This window comes from Plecotus auritus (assembly GCF_963455305.1).
Source record: "Plecotus auritus genome assembly, chromosome: 5".
Classification (NCBI taxonomy): Eukaryota; Metazoa; Chordata; class Mammalia; order Chiroptera; family Vespertilionidae; genus Plecotus; species Plecotus auritus.
The window spans coordinates 71,670,311-71,683,693 of NC_137776.1; positions in this window are offsets into that span (position 1 = coordinate 71,670,311).

Here is a 13,383-nt window from a genome sequence, read left to right on the forward strand (position 1 = left end):
TAGACATTGGGAAAGAGAGAAAATATTTATAAAGCATTTAGTGATGAGTAATTCACAAGGAAATAATTACAAATACAAGTCAAACAAATTGGCAATTGTTTGCATTTCAAATGAGAAATCACATGGAATGAAGCATTGCTCTGATTTTCTTCATGAGCCTTTTTAGAGAAAGCTATTTCTACCTATGTTTGCAAGGCTCACATGGAGGTCTAGCTGACAGAGAATTAGGCTGAGAGTCTGGATTTCATAAAGTTTCTTCTGTCTGCATGAGACCTTCTGTGTGGCCTGGTAGAATTTAGTCTGGATTTTCTGAATTTCAGTTTCCTCATCGGCAGCTGGAAGTAAAAATAAATTTAAAAAAATGTTAAAGATATTAATGGTCAAAAGCTAACAATTTATTAGGACCAAACCTTGTTTTTCATTAACACACGTTTTTCCTAAAGTCACTGATATTCCTAGTAGACTCAGTTGCATCCAGACTTTTTAGATAATTATGCATGTCTATTTAAGAGGTGAGGAACAATGCATATCATCTTAAGAGATGAGAAAATTCAGTTGAAAAGATGACAAGATTGACCCACGGCCATTGTAGGTATCAGAAAAACTAGTCAATGCCTTGTTTATGGACATGTTCAATAAATATTACTTAATAAAATCCTGTGATGTTAAACCCAGATTAGCCACAGGCATGCTTATTAGCTCCTTAATTGATGCTGTTGGCACTATCTGCTTGTCCTTATCTTATATGTAGCATCAAAGAGCAAACAGGTAAAGGTTTTAAGTCTCTTCTCAATAGGCATGCTTAAAAAACCACAAAATACTCAGGCTTAATTCTATTCTCAGCTAACGGAATAAAGAACAATGAGTTACTGGGAGGGAGATAGGTTAGTATCTGCAGACAAAGTCACGCTAGCCCTAAATTATTTTGAAATTTGGCATTTCCCCCCACAGAGGCAATCCAATACTAAAATATGTTATATAAAAAGGTATATGACAAGAGGAGAAACAGTCAAGAGATGGGAGATGCTGACGACGCCTTGCCACGCTAGCAGTCAGAAGCTGTGTGACGCAGCAGCTTGCCTAGGACCAAACCGGAGAGGGTTGGACCTGCATTGCCACCATGTGCCCACCATCCAGATATCATTGCTGACATGTACACATAAGGAACTGTTTGACATTGAAACGGGGACTCAGAACTGTTGGACATTGAAATTGGGACTCAAACATTTTTTGTTATTATAGATTTATTTCTAGTCTGCAGAGGCAAGATTTTTTAAAGGAAAGAAAAGGGGGAAAAATAGATACAGAAGCAAAGAAGCATTGAACAGACTGTCAAACTTCAGCGGGAAGGCAGAGGAGGTTTTGGGGTGGGGGGGCTGTAAGAGATCAACTGAAGGACTTGTACGCATGCATATAAGCATAACCAATGGATAAAAGACACTGGGGGGGGGGGTAGGTAAAGGCATGTACTGGGGGAAGGGGAGGGTGGGGGGAGGTCAATGGGGGAAAAAAAGAGACATATGTACTATTTTTAATACTTCAAACAATTAAAAAAAAAAGGTATATGTAACTAATGCAATTTTAATCATACTTTCCTTTGACCCATGCCTGGTTCAGTTGATCCATGCACAGTCAGTAATAGCATTGATTCTTAGGTAGGAGGGATCATATTCGCAGGTTTGCTTGAAGAGTCAAAACTCACACTGTCCTCTCTTGCTGTTATAATTATTCTAGATTTTTCATTTTCAGAAAATGCATTATTATAAATAGTTGCATTCAAATAAGCTGGAATGGTTTGCTAGAACTTCACCTTTCAGTTATTTAATCCCTGAGGAAATAAAGTAATATAAATACTTTTCTTAAAGAGATTTTATGGTTTATTGCATATTGAAAATATACAATTTTTTCCTTTAATGTCTTATGGCCATATTTTGCCATCCACAATAACAATTATTTTAAATATATTTTAATGAAAAGTTAATTATTGAATTTCTGTTTCCCATGAAAAAAGATGAACTTTTAACTTGAACAAAATTCTGTTGACATTTATTGTCCACTATAGGAACTATAATGATATTACTAAACACATAAAGAATTAAGACAACACTTTCGAAGAAGCATCAGCATTTATTTCAAATATTAGTAGTTGTGAATAGATGACTGTACCAAATGACAATTTAAAAATGTAACCAAGAAGGTACATTTTCTAATACTCTGAAAGCAAGGATTTTTATTTAGATCATATTAGTGTTCTTCATTAATTTTGCTCATTTTTAAGTCCAAATTTTCTTATGCACATACAAAAAAGAAAGTGATAGCTGGTAATTATTGGCTTTATTAGCAGAAGAACTTTGCAAATAATTAAATCATATTAGTTTTATATTATTCTTATCAGATGCATCAAATCAACAAGTTAATTTCAATTGTTCAATTTTTGATCCTACTTAAAAAATAAAGTTAGGGAGTTAATTTTGCTGATATAAAATATCTGGCATTTTTAATTTAGTTTATAAAGGTAAGGAATAAGTAAAATTATTCATTTTTCTAAAGATATCATAAACATAAATATTGGTGAAGAAAACTGTCATATTAAAAATATTATTTCTAAATTAAGAAGCCTTTGAAACAGAAATATACTTGCAATTGGGTGTGTAAAAACATAGCTTAGAGTTTTATTTCCAAATAGAGTGAAAATCTTTGATTAAAATACAAGTTGTTAGAATTTATAATTTTTAAAAAAATATTTATACCCTGACTGGGTTACTCAGTCAGTTGGAGGGTTGTCCCATACACCAAAAGGCTGTGGATTCAATTCCAGGTCAGGGCACATATCCAGGTTTCAGGTTCAATCCCTAGTCAGGGGATATATGAAGGCAACTAACTGATGTTTCTCTTTCACCAATCTCTCTCTCTCTCTCTTTCTCTCTCTCTCTCTTTCTCTCTCTCCCCGCTCCCTAAAAATCAATTTAAAAAAATTTACACAATAGAACTGACTATAATATAGCATTTTTGTGATGAAGTTAATGATGAATAATTTTTTTAAAAATACCAACATGATACTACATGATTTCTCTTTTTATTGTCCATCAACAAACAGATTGTAGAAATGTTTATCCCATGAAGAACTGCTTCATAAGTAAACCAAAATATGCTAAAATGGCATTAAAACTCTTCTATAATAATATGTGACTGTGTTAAAAATCAGAACAGAAAAAAAAATCTTAAAATTTGTTTGGAACCAAAAAAGACCCCAAATAGCCAAAGCCATCTTAAAATAGAAGAACAAAGTTGGAGACATTTCAAACTATATTACAAAGCTATAGTAATCAAAATAGTTTGCTATTGGCATGAAAACAGGCACATAGATCCATGGGATATAACAGAGAGACCAGAAATAAATCCATTCATATACAGTCAATTAATTTATTATGACAATGGAGCCAATAATATACAACGAGAAAAGGATAGTCTTATTAATAAATATAGTTGGGAAAACTGGACATCCAAGTGCAAAAGAATGAAATTGGGCCCCATCTTATACCATAAAGAATAATCAACTCAATAGATTAAAGAGCTGAACATAAGATCTGAAGCAATAAAACTACTAGGAGGAAACACAGGGGATAAGCTCCTCTGCATTGGTTTTGGTAATTATTTTTTGGATATGACACCAAAAGCAAAGGCAACAAAAGCAAAAATAAACAAACAGGACTATATCAAATTAAAAAGCTCTGCACAGCAAAGAAAACTATAAACAAAATGAAAAGCAACCCATGATATGAGAGAATATATTAGTAAATCGTATGTGTGATAAAAGGTTGTTATATTGTAATCTATAAGAAATATATATTTGGTCATTTACCAAAAACAAACAAACAAACAAACAAAACAAAAAAACCACCCTTAGGATTTTCTAAGTATTGAGAGAGACAAAGCTATCTCTTGTTATGTTAATGAGGTGACCCTAAGGATGAGGGCTGGTATTTAAGAGAACCAATCCTGTGATTAGAGGTTTGGAACTTTCAGTATCACCTCTGACCTTTGGGGAGGAGAGAGGACCTAGAGTTTGAATCCATTGTCAATAGCTGATGATTTAACTAATAATGACTGTAATGAAGCCTCTATAAAAACCCCTGAGGTTAGGGTTTGGAGAGATTCTGGATTAGTGAACATGTGGAGATTTAGGGAGAGAGAATGGAAGCTCTGTCTCCTTCCCCCATGCCTTAACCTTCTCATCTTCTCCATCGGCATATTTATCTGTATCCTTTATCATTTAGTTTTATAATAATAGGTAATCCAGTAAGTGAAATGTTTCTCTGACTCCTGTGAGCTACTCTAGCAAATGAATCAAACCAAGGAGGGGTTGTGGGGACCTCTGATTTATGGCTAATCTGTGAGAAGTACAGGTAACAACCTGGGCTTGCACTTCAACTGGCATCCAAAGGGTTGAAAGCAGGAAGTATTGTGGAACTGAACACGTAACCTTTGGAATACAATACTATCTCATTGGAAATATCAGCACGGAGTGTATTCTATCTCTGTGTAGATAGTATCAGAATTGCATTGAGGTCTCAGACACCCTGCTGGTGTCTGAGAATTGTTTGGAAATGGTCCAAGGAACCCTTTCAGTCATTAAAATCCAAAATATACTAAAAACAAACATGGACAAACAAAAAACTCTCACAGTACAACAGCAAAATAAAGAAACAATTTTAAAAATGGTCAAAGTAACTGAATAGACATTTTTCCAACAAAGACTTAAAATGTCCAATTGGTATAAGAAAGATGTCCATTACTAATTATCAGGGAAATGAAAGTCAAAAACCACATTGAGATGACACCACACCTGTAAAAATGGCTATCATCCAAAGGCAAGTAATAACAAGTGTTGAGGATGTGGAGAAAAGGGAACTCTGTTGAATTAACTGCTGGTGGGAATGTCAATTAGTGGAACTACTATGAAAAACAGTATAGCAGATGAGGGATAAGAAAACTGTGGTACATATACACAATGGAATACTACGCTGCTGTAAAAAGGAAGGAACTCCTACCATTTGCAACAGCATGGATGGACCTGGAGAGCATTATGTTAAGCGAAATAAGTCAGTCAGAGAAAGATAAATATCACATGATCTCACTCATTTGTGGAATATAATGAACAACATAAATTGATGAACAAAAACAGACCCAGAGACAGATAAGCATCAATCAGACCATCAAACCTCAGAGGGAAGGCAGAGGAGGGTGGGAAGAAGGGGGAGAGATCAACCAAAGGACTGTATGCATGCATATAACCATAACCAATGGACACAGAACCCGGGGGTGGAGGGGTGAGGGCACAAGTGGGGGAGGGTGGGGGGCAATGGGGGAATAAGGACACATATGTAATACCTTAATCTATAAAGAAAAAACAAAAACAAAAAACAGTATTGCAGTTCCTGAAAACAGCAAGATATTAAAATTTATCCTTGTAGTAAAAATAAAACAAAACTGAAATGCTTCAATGGTGAATATTTAAACAACATGCACTATTAAAATTTTTTTATTTTAAAATTGTGCTGCAAAATCCTTTTACTTGTGGGGAAATAATTTAGAATTTCTAGTTTTACCTGAGAAAAGTATATAGTGCAATGCAGTGTAAAAATGTTGAAAGCCTCCAATTTTACAGTATTTAAAGAGCAAAGCATTCAAAATAGTCATGAACAGCTAACTTATTTGAAAAAATGTAGCCTTATAAAAATAGTTGTTACACATTGGTGAAAGGTAATATGAAAAAAAGGAAAAAGACAGTACCTGTGGGAATAATTAGATAATATTATCTATATATTTTATATTAAATAAAATTATAATTAAAATTCTCTCTTTAGTAGAATATACCATGAGGTTACACCAGGTTCTTCAGTATCTGTTAACAGATTTTCTTTTTTAAAATTATTATGGTCCATAGATAAGAGTTAATTCAAGGTTTCTACAATTTCAAATTAATTAATAAGAAAAATAAACTTGAAGAACATTGTGAGAAATTTTATAAATAAGTTAAAAATAGAAAGCCTTTATGATGTTCTCACAACTCAGTAAATTTATTTTAAAACATTGAATTGGCTGTATTTTGTGGCCTGTAAACTATACCTCAATAAAGCTGTTAAGAATTTTTAAAAAGCACATACTGAAAAACAAAATATGTTCCAGGGAACAAAACCAGTAACACAATAATAGAAACAAACTAAGAAAAGGGCTTAGGTTCAAAAATTATTCTACATATGTTCTTTCATAATATTAAATAAACAATATAAATAATTTTATTTTAACTTATATGAATATATTCTATTTCACCTTTAAGAGAGAAGTTTAATTTTAAACATAATTTTTGAAATAATGCATCATTTTACAAGAAAACTTTTTTTGATCAATAAGTAATGGTTTCAAAAGGATCTATAAACTTTAATGCTTTTAGCACTTCCTTTTACTCTTAAAAATGAACTGCTTTTGTGAATACATTACATGCTTACATTATTTCCATGACACCTCATATCCTAAGATTTTTACAAACTGTAACTCTTTTAACCCTCACAACACCTATATGAAGCAGGTAATTGAGGTCAAGCAAAGCAAAGCAACGTTCCCCAGGTTGCACAGATAACAAATGATAAGCTTCAGGATTCAAACCCAGGCAGTTTCGTTTCCAAACTGTAAACTTTTGTTGGTAGCCACTGAACAAACATCCTCTTCCTTTCTTTGCTTTAGAGTATATGTTTGTGGCCTATATTTCTGTACTGAGATTACCAGGCCCTGCCTTCCTCTTCTGGTAGATAGTTTTACTCTCAGAGATTTATTTTCAAATATTTCTGCATTGCTGTTTTGATTTATTGTATCCAAGAAACACTCATAATTACAGCTACATTACTCTTCTGTTCCCCTCCCTGTCTTCATATAAACATGTGGAGAAAGAGCTAGTGAAATAAAGTAAATGCATGTACAAACAGCAACCTGTACTATTTCAGTTGCTACTGAGATCTATATAATACCCTATATAATAAAAGCCTAATATGCTAAGTGTCCAGTTGTACGTTCAACCAATCAAAGTGTAATATGCTAATGATATGCTAAGGCTGTTCAACCACTCGCTATGACGTGCACTGACCACCAAAGGTCAGATAGTCAACCGGTAGCTTAGCTTGCTGCTGGGGTCTGGCTGATCGGGACTGAGTGAGATGGGCCAGACACACCCTGGAGCCCTCCCGTAGTCCCTCCCTGGCTGGCCAACCTCCCACATCCCTCCCCAGCCCCGATTGTGCATGGTGGGGTCCCTCAGCCTGGCCTGTGCCATCTCGCAATCCAGGACCCCTAGGAGGATGTCAGAGAGTCGGTTTCGGCCCAATCCCGCAGGCCAGGCCGAGGGACCCCACTGGTGCATGAATTCCTACACCGGGCCTCTAGTACATGTAATAATACAGTATATGCAGTTCTGACTTAAACATTTGTACTTTACAATTACATCCCTTATCATGACTTCATTACCCCAAATCTATCATAATAATGTGAAACCTTATAAAGGTAAGATGATACCTAAACCAGAAACACTTTTAAATGTGCATGTGGTTCTTCTTGGTTAGAACATATTACTTTATCTTCCTTTACTAAGTAAATAGGAAAATAAGGTAGGATTTACCCCTACTGTCCCAGTCTCAAAGGATAGATAGATGATATGTACTGGTATGATTTTCAGCATCCATCTTTACCCTTCCTAATTCAATCAGCATAAATCCTTTCTTCCTCCCACCTAACCTAATACCAAAGCTAATTGTGCCCAGGCCTATGCTTTATCCTTTCCCAAAAAGGCCCATGGCTCTATTTTCCACTATATTGTTTGTTTGTTTGTTTTTGTGATAATGTCTAGTCATCTTCCTTCTATGCCTCTTCCTCCTATTTAAATTCTACAAAGTAAACTGATGAACAAAATAGATCCAGAGACTAGAAGCATGGAACAGACTGTCAAATCTCAGATGGAAAGTGGGGGTGGGTGCATGGGTGGGAAGAGATCAACCAAAGAACTTGTATGCATATATGCTTAACCGCTGGACACAGACAATAGGGAGGTGAAGATATGGGGCTGGGGGCTGGGGCGGGTTTAAGGGGTCAATGGGCAGAAAAAGGGGACATATGTAATACTTTCAACAATAAAGATTTTTTTAAAAATTCTACTTCTCTTCAAAGTTTTACTTATGGTCATACCTAATCAATGAAATCATTTCATTGCATATAATTCAACTAGAGGCCCAGTGCACGAAATTTGTGCACGGGGGGGGGGGGGGTCCTCTCAGCCCGGCTTGCATCCTCTCCAATCCAGAACCCCTCAGGGGATGTCCAGAACCCCTCAGGGGATGTCCGACTGCCTGTTTAGGCCCAATCCCAGGGACTGAGCCTAAACAGGCAGTCAGACATCACTCTCACAATCCTGGACCACTGGCTCCTAATTGCTCACATGCCTGCCTGCCTGGTCAACCCTAACTGCCTCCCCCTGCCAGCCTGATTGCCCCTCACTGCCTCTGCATGCCGGCCTGATTGCCCCTAACTGCCCCCCGCTGCCTGCCAGGTCACCCCCAACTGCCCCCTCCCTGCTGGCCTGGTCACTCCTAACTGTCCCCACACCAGCCTGGTCACCCCTTACTTCCCCCCCTGCCAGCCTGGTCACCCCCAACTGCCCCCCCCCCTGCCGGCCTAGTTGCCCCAACTGCCCCCTCACCAGCCTAGTCACCCCTCACTACCCCCCCTGCCAGCCTAATCACCCCAAACTGGCCCTTGCCAGCCTGGTCACCCCCAACTGCACCCCCCCCGCCAGCATGGTTTCCCCTAACTGCTCCCCCCGCTGGCCTGGTCATCCCACGCAGCCTGCTATTCAGTCATTTGGTCGTCCTTCACTAACCCCCCTTGCAGGCCTGGTTGCCTCAAGCAGCCTGCTTGTCGTTTGCTTGTCCCTCACTAATCCCCCTGCCAGCCTGGTCATAGGCAGCCATCTTGTGAGGGCATGAGGGTTAATTTGCGTATTACCTCTTTATTATACAGGATTAAAAGTTATTGCCTTATACTATAGGCCCAATGCACAAAATTCATGCAAGGGGCTCAGCCCTTGCAGCCCCAGCTGCCTCGTGGTCCCAGCTGCCTTGTGGCCCCACAGCCCTGCCCACTGGTCATTTCAGAAGGTTGTTCCAGAGGTGGTTCTGGAAGGTTGTTTCACCATCTGGTCTAATTAGTATATTATCTCTTTATTATATAGGATTATACAATCTAGCACTGATTTTACATGTGTATACTACAGTATGTTTTTAATTTCTTGTTTTTGTTCTTTTTTTTCTAATAGTAAACTTATGTGAAAAGGAATTGTGACTTCAATTTGTCTAGCTCTCAAATTATGCTCATCATTTAGTTGATAGACACTTGTACACACTTTATTAAAGGGTTTCTTTACTTTTTAACATATATTTTTATTGATTTCAGAGAGGAAGGGACAGTGAGAGAGAGAGATAGAAACATCAATGATGAGAGTGAATCATTGATTGGCTGCCTCCTGAGGGTTTCTTTCCTTTTGATTTGTTTTAAGGCATTTATATTTGTAAAACAAATAAAATCACAGAATTATAACATCGTTTATCCCCAGCTATTTGCAATGTTGGATTATAAAATGGGTTCTTCTTGAATTCCAGATAGTAGTATAAGTCCTGGAAAAACACTATTCCATGAGTCCTAAATTCCAGCAGGCCTAACTTCTATTTATATCAGCTGTAAGTACAACGGCATTTAGCTGCTAACACTCCCAGTCCTTTGTGGCAATCAGTGTCCAATGTGTTGATTTAAAAAGCAACAATCTGGATTAGATTTCTTTGTGGAATATTGAAATACTAGACACATTGAAACATCTAGGCCATATCTAACTAAATTCTCATAGCCATTCAGTGCTTCCTATTTTTTTTTTAAGTTCAGATCTTGCATGTTGTAATTTTAAAAGTTGAGTGAATGCACACCACCATCAACTGAGAGAAAAGCACATGAAATACTAGCAAAAAATTGATGAGTGTGAGAAGTACTAAGGTGCAGAATGGTGGGTTTAATTTTCTCCTTCCATTTGTCTTCTTTCCTTCTTCTCTGTTCTACCCCCTTCCTCAATATTGAGTTTAGAAAAAGTGTAATAAACATGTATTATTTTCTTTCTATTCTCTATTAACAAATGCCTTTAAAAAGAGCTTAAAATTCTATTCTAAGAGTGGGATTCAGGAAATAAAAATAATAGCGATGTATTTGTGTACTACTTTGAATGAAATCAGGATGCATCATCTGTATGTATAAAAGGCTAATATGCTAAGTGTCCCTTTGACTGTCCGACCGACCAGTCGCTAAGATGCACACTGACCAGTAGGGGGCAGGCGATCAATTCAGGAGCTGCCGTGATGCACACACTAGCCATTTACAGAGAAATAGCACTGCAGACCTGGCATCCACAAAGCAACACTTGGTTTCCCCCAAGTGGGACACAGGCCTCACCACCACCCCAGAGCCACACCCCACCAAATCACAGCCAAGGCTGCTGAGATCCCATCATACAAAATGTGGTCCACAGCCCAGCCCAGCCCAGAAATGGTGGCTGTAGGCACCAGGTAATGATGTCACGTAGCAACACCCAGATACCTCTCCCTAGTGACAAGCCTCCTTGGAGTTTCTTCAGCCTAAGAACATGACTTGCGTTATAGCCAGGTGGAAAGATTTCACACTTTAACCAAATGTCTGTGAAGCATTCTCCCTTGCCTCATCTCATTTGATCCTCACGTAAGTCCTGGAGTAGGTAGATAGCAGACTCATGGAATCCGATTTTCTTTTCATTAGCCAGAAAACAGAGATTTAGAAAGTTTAGAAACTTAACCCAACTGAAAAGAAGTAAGAAATGGCGGACCTTGAAAATGACTAGGTTTTCTCACTGCGCAGAATATAGTCAAACACTGCTGCAGTTAAATATTTTACCCTTTGTTCTCCCTGTGTGATCTATAATAATAATCTGCTTCGTGTTGATATTTACTGCTGTGTTGCTGACAATTACCTGAAAGAGAAGTTGGGGTGCTTCACTGGGCTGGAAAAAGTTTAGCTAAATCAGAAAGTAGGTCTAATTAAGCAAGTTTATCTATCTATATATATAAAGCTCTCACTGGAGCCAATCGCATGTGTTTCAATCTGTCATTGTTGATTGTGAATTTGGTTGACACTTCTATTATAAAGAAAGGGTGAATAGTGATATTAAAATATTTCTTCTAATTAATTTTCTTTCAATGTGCATGAATTCGTGCACCAGGCCACTAGTGTTAAAATAAAAAATATATATATATATCATGATCAATATCAGCATGAAGCATGTATAAAAAGGAAAATCAAATTTCCATTTTTTTTGTGTGTCAAGACCTAATTTTTGGTAGTGTAACCTGCATATCATGGAATGATAGTAAGTAATTAATACTTTAAAATAGTTTTTTAGATCTATTAATCACTTTTAACATAAAAATTGGTTGAAAGACCTACAATTATATTTAAAAATCAGAAAGAAAATAAAAATGCATGTTATTCTATTCTAACAATGTTTTTTTAATTTCCCTAACTTCTATAGCTTATATAAGTACATGAACTAGTACATATGTATAATATTAAATAATTATATATTTTTACCATAGTCATAATTTTATGTAAGTAAATCCATGATCTAATCTATAATAATAAAAGCATAATATGCTAATTAGACTGGACAGCCAAACAACCTTCCAGATGTCATTCTGGATGTCCTTCTGATGAAGCCATGGTGGTGGGGGCTGAGCCAGAGGTGGTTAGTGGCGATCTGGCAGGCAGGCGAGCAGTTAGGAGCAATCAGGCAGGCAGGCAGAGGCAGTTAGGGGCAAACAGGCATGCAGGCGAGTGGTTAAGGGTGATGAGGCAGGCAGGCAGAGTGGTTAGGATCGATCAGGCATGCAGGTGAGTGGTTAGGAGCCAGTGGTCCCAGATTGTGAGAGGGATGTCTAACTGCCGGTTTAGGCCCGATACAGTCAGACATCCCCTGAGGGCTCCCAGATTGCGAGAGGATGCAGGCCAGGTTGAGGACCCTGCCCCCCCACTGCATGAATTTTGTGCACCAGGCCTCTAGTAAATTGATACTTTACATTACTTAAGTGATAAAAATATTTGAATTATCTTGTTTGAATTAGGTCTCTGATCTTTTGCTTTCACCAATAAGTGCTGTGTTTTATGTTATACTCATTGACAGGAATTTCTTGAAGAGCTGAAAGATGTAAGAAGAGAAAAATCTTCTTGCAGTATGTTTAAATAGTGAGTCTATTACCTGTTAAGTATTAAATCAAATGCTGTATTTCATTGGGAAGACCAATTTTGTTTGAATATAAAAACTATGGTGTAAATGTCTGACTCATATGCATTTGATTAATTGGGCATTAGTGTTTTCTTCCAGTGTTATTTAGAAATAATTGACATGCATTTAAGGCTTATAGCATAATGATTGATTAACATACATTGTGAAATGATTACCACATAGGTTTAGCTGACAACCATCTTCTTATATCTATATATGTAAAACCCTAATATGCAAATAGACCGAGCAACTGAACAACTGGTCGCTATGATGTGTGCTGACCACCAGGGGGCATGCACAGAACATGGCAGGCATCAGCAGCAGGTGGCAGAGCGTGGAACATGGTGAGCATTGGCCGTGGCAGGATGGTGGAGCAGGTAGCAGGGGCGACAGACCAAGGCGGGCGCTGGGCGCTGTCATTGGGGTGAGCCTCTGGTGGTTACTAAAAATTCTTTTCTCCCACACGCTGCAGTCCCCCCAGGTGCTCACACCTGCTGCTGGTGCCAGCCCCACTCGCACTCACTGCTGGCGCCAGAGCTGCAGCTCACACCTACTGCCAGCGCTGGCCTCGCTCACACCCGCAGCTGGCACCCAGAGCTGGTCCCAATTGCTCAGCACCGTCAGCAGGTGCAAGCAGTGGCTGCCGGCCCCGATTGCCCCTGAGGGCTTCTCCACCTCCCCCTGCTCCTGAGGGGTGATCAGGGCAGCAGTTACCACTCACACCCACTGACAGTGCTGGCTCTGCTTGCACCTGCTGTTGGCGCTGGCCCCAATCACTCCACACCGGCAGCGGGTGCAAGTGGGGCCAGGGCCATCAGTGGGTGGGAGCGGCGGCAGTGGGAGCAGGGCTGTGGGCAGACAGGAGACAGGGGACAGGGGGCCGTGGTGGGAGGGGCCAGGCGGGGGCATGGAGGATGGGCCAAGACTGGTCCCTGTGCCCACTGCAGCCTCGTGGCCCACACTTCCTTTCAAGGTGCATGAATTCGTGC